Source organism: Cimex lectularius, unplaced genomic scaffold (assembly GCF_000648675.2).
Source record: "Cimex lectularius strain Harlan isolate CLEC.00 unplaced genomic scaffold, Clec_2.1 scaffold544, whole genome shotgun sequence".
Classification (NCBI taxonomy): Eukaryota; Metazoa; Arthropoda; class Insecta; order Hemiptera; family Cimicidae; genus Cimex; species Cimex lectularius.
In genome coordinates this window covers 2,845-6,929 of record NW_019394140.1, presented here as the reverse complement: position 1 = coordinate 6,929, position 4,085 = coordinate 2,845, and the positions used below count along the sequence as shown (strand labels likewise).

The following is a 4,085-nucleotide window of genomic DNA, read 5'->3' as shown; positions in this document are numbered from 1 at the left end:
TAAAGAAAATGTTTTTTTGAAACTTACCTTTCGTGGTCCTCTTGACCAATTAATATCTTTCAATTAATTAAGGTATTTAGCCCAGATAAAAAAACTCAGTGTCACGAGCGGGATTGTCGCCGAGAATCAAATAGATTACTCGACATTTGAAAAATGGCAAAAAGGAGGGAAAATTCAAAGGTGGGGTTGAGATGGAAAGTTAGTGTGCGAGTGGATCGAAGTCACGATAGCTCAAGTGGTAGAGTAGAGGCGTATCTAGCCGAAGATCGTGGGTTCGAATCCCGCTCATGACACGGACTTTTTTATCTCAACCAATACCTTACATAAAAAGATTAATTAATTGAAAGAAGTACATAACAATGTTTCACTGCAGTGTCAAGAAAGTAAATTTACATAATTTGTAGATCGTGAGGAGCTTGAACTTTGAACTACTCTTGTGGTGTCATATTGGTGTTGTGAACATCACCAATATCACACCGGAAGAATAGTACCACACTTTATGTGAGTATCAAATTCTTGGTTTAAAGTTTATATCTACTTCTATACTGATTTTTTCCAAACAACAACGTTCGTAATTCACTCAGGCCCTGATGATGACCCAAATAAAGGTCGAAACGTCCGCAAAAAATGAAAAAGGTGTTTTTCAAACTAACTCATTGTTGACCGCTCCTCGCGAATTCAACAAATTATTAAACAACCGGTCACTCAATAGACAAATAGTCAATTGTCTATAAGTTCACCTTCATCATGTATTCTCAGACACTTTATTAGAAAGGATAACGGCAAAATTGAATTTTAAAGCAATTTTGTACGAGGCTAAATTTGGAATAATCCTCTTGTTTTTGTTTTTTTCGGTGAAAATAGTCTAAAGGAAAATTGGCAAAAGATCACTTTTTCAGTGCAGCATATGACAGCTCGCTACGTGTATAAGTTTAGCGAGTGAGTCATACCGTTAGGCGAATCCAGTACTTCCATTATCTTCCCCTTTCGCATTTGGATAAATTTAAATTATTATTTCTCGCCCAAATCGACGTCTTGCCTCAAAAAATATCTCATTTTTGTTGTCACTTTACGGGTTTTTTTTTATAACTTTCTCGTGAGCTGCTGGTGACATTTATGGCATATGTTCTGAAGAGGAAACATTGTGAGGAGTCGAAACGTTCAAGTAAAGAGATTGAAAAATGAATGGTATGCATCGTCAGAACAGAATGATAAAAAAGACCCCAAATTAAAGGGTCACTCCTTAAAACCCCAAGATGAAATCTCAAAATGATTGTTCTATCTGCTACCTGGTTTTTCAACACATTAAAATAAAATATGATTTTATTAACTAGAACAAACGATTTTGGGTGACAGCTTTACCAAAAACTTCAAAATCTTCACCGAAATACATCAAATTCATAACCAGAAATAAGACATGCCCGGTTCGAATGCAGGCCCGCTGGATTCGAACCCGGGACCTTTACCAGGATGTCTAAAAAAAATCCACTTCCTTTATTTGTTCATTTCGTAAGCAATTTATTTCTACGCGGAACCGCTATGATTGTTTAACTTGGGTCTGCAGCAGCAGAGATCATATCGACCCTTGGGGTGTCGGTGTTTTTGAAAAAAAGCCCCTTTGTAAGTATATCGATTTGAATGCAGGGCTGGATTCGAACCCTGGACCTTTACCTTACAGTAATTTAACCTTGCGGCCACTGACGCCCCCTTCACTGAATTTAAATATTTTCCCCATTATTTTTAGTATGATCTTTCAAAAAAGCTATTTTCTATTCAAGATTTTTTTCCAGCAAAATAAATATAAAAATTTAACACAAAAAATAATTACAATAAGAAAAACGAAATATGTTGTAACTATTTGAAATATTTTCCTTTAGAACCTGTAAGTGAGTAAGTGAGGATAAGAAATAAAACAAGAATACCATAATTTTTACTTTTACGAAATGCCAATGCTGTCAATTAAAAGATAACAAGGATGTTATAAATTACTTTTTTTTTAGAAATTGTGAGATGCGGTCTGGTGTAATGTAGGTTTTAGAAAAACATTTGCTTTATCGTGCCAACGTTTCGATCTTTATTGAGATCATCTTCAGGGCCTAGGATTTACAAACATTTTACATATAACAATTACATTTTGGATCTGGAAAAGTGAATTTATACAATGCAAAATATATTTTTTATATATTCAATCAAAGTATTTCTATAATAATCGTTATAAATTACACCTTTTTTACTGCCCTTGATGGCATACTAAAATTAATAATAAGTAGATCCCCATGGACGATATCATACTTATTATATAAACCGTAATTCGAACATGAAAGTAGCCACAGAAAGTCCTTTAGATTGTTACTAAAGTATTAGCTGATTTGAACGTGTGCAAATCAAAAATGTTAAAAATCGGTTTATTTTTTATAATTTTGATAGATTTTCTTCTTGATTATAGGGCAAAATCAGTAAAACATCCTCCTTGATCGTTTTTTTTTTTTTTTAAATTAAGATAATAAAATGAGGAGGGTGGTTGACTGATTTTGCCCTAGTATTTCAAACGATTTTATTTTCTAAAAAGAAAAACAGTCAGAGAGAAAATATAATAAAGATAATTTTAGATTAATAAATCTTGAACTTTTAAAAAATGATCTTATTGAAAATTACAGATGGATTGATTTTTATTTCCGACCTCAATAATTATATAACAATCAGTCTAGTGGTGTAGACAGAGAGATTGGTATGATATAGTAATGTTTCATTTTATATAGTGGTATTATGTTCTCATTTAAAATAAAAGACCCTGATCTAATTTCAAACTTGAATTGATCATTCGACAGTGATTGGAAAAGTACACTCGAAAGGGCCAAGTTCAAGGATGGAGAAATAAATTTTTCAACTGTTCTAGTTTTTGCCAATGAGTCATACTTCTATCTTTTTTTATTAATTTTAACATCTGTAAAGTATTAATGATAAAAAACCAATGGCTAAGAACAAAATAAACTTAGTAAACATGTGAGGAAAACTCGTAGAGTGGTGAGAAAATAATAACTTCACTAGTTTTCGTGGTCCGCTTGACCAAATAATTTTCAATTAATTAAACTGTATTTAAGATATTGGTTGAGATAAAAATGTCAGTGTCATGAGCGGGATTCGAACCCACTACCTTCGGCTTGATACGCCGCTGCTCTACCACTTGAGCTATCGTGACTTCGATCCACTCGGACACTAACTTCCCATCTCAACNCTTTTTTTTACGAGGGTTCGCAACAGCAACATCAACCCTTGGTGAGCCGGTGTTTTTGAAAAAAAAACAACCATTTGTAAGTACGTCGGGTTCGAATGCTGGGCCGCTGGATTCGAACCCGGGACAGTGATGAGCGCCTAAACCGCTCCGGCCACCGACGCCCCTTTACCTTTCGGGTCTTTCTTGTTTGTGAACCGGTAAGTCGGTTCTGATCATTTTGGTCATCATGTGCTCTCTGGTTTTAACTCCTACTTATCTATATGCATTAATCTCTGGTCTCCTTTCACAACGAATAAATCTTTCGCCTTTTACTAAAGAGTTCCTGGAATGGGACTCACTGATGAGTCTGTAATGAAACTGTTTATAGTGCCAAAAATAAGACATGTCATTATTTTATTTATGAGAAATCTTATTGTTTAACCCAATGTAAAAAAAGATCTACTACAACAGGGAAGAAAAGATGAATTAAAATATCTAGAAAGGTTGTCTAAAAACCTACAGACTATACAAAATAAAATCATTTCTTAGTTCCATAACAAAGAAGGCTGAAACTTAGATTATTAGGTATTGAGGATTTTAGTGGTTTACACGTTTATAAATGAATAGAACTATTAAAATAGCAGTGTTGTATTGATCACTTTCAAAATCTGGGAATTACCAGAGCCTTGGATATTTAATGAAAGGTCGGCCTTTCATCAACAGTTCTCACAATTCCATAAAGGCCGCTTGCGTGTCATTTGTTAAAATATTGTATATAAATACTGATAGATGTAATAAATCAAACTCCGCAGATTATCTGAGTTAATTTACGCCGTTTTTTTTTAAATCATCTCAATGATCATCTCTGGCA

The 4,085-nt window shown here is 33.9% G+C and overlaps 1 non-coding gene across 1 annotated transcript; it reads left to right on the top strand.

Moving 5' to 3' along the window:
• The first annotated feature begins 3,502 nt into the window (after window positions 1–3,502).
• Window positions 3,503–3,619, top strand: LOC112128147. The gene has a single exon (XR_002910878.1). It is a non-coding gene; the product is annotated as a U5 spliceosomal RNA (small nuclear RNA).
• The last annotated feature ends 466 nt before the right edge of the window (window positions 3,620–4,085 follow it).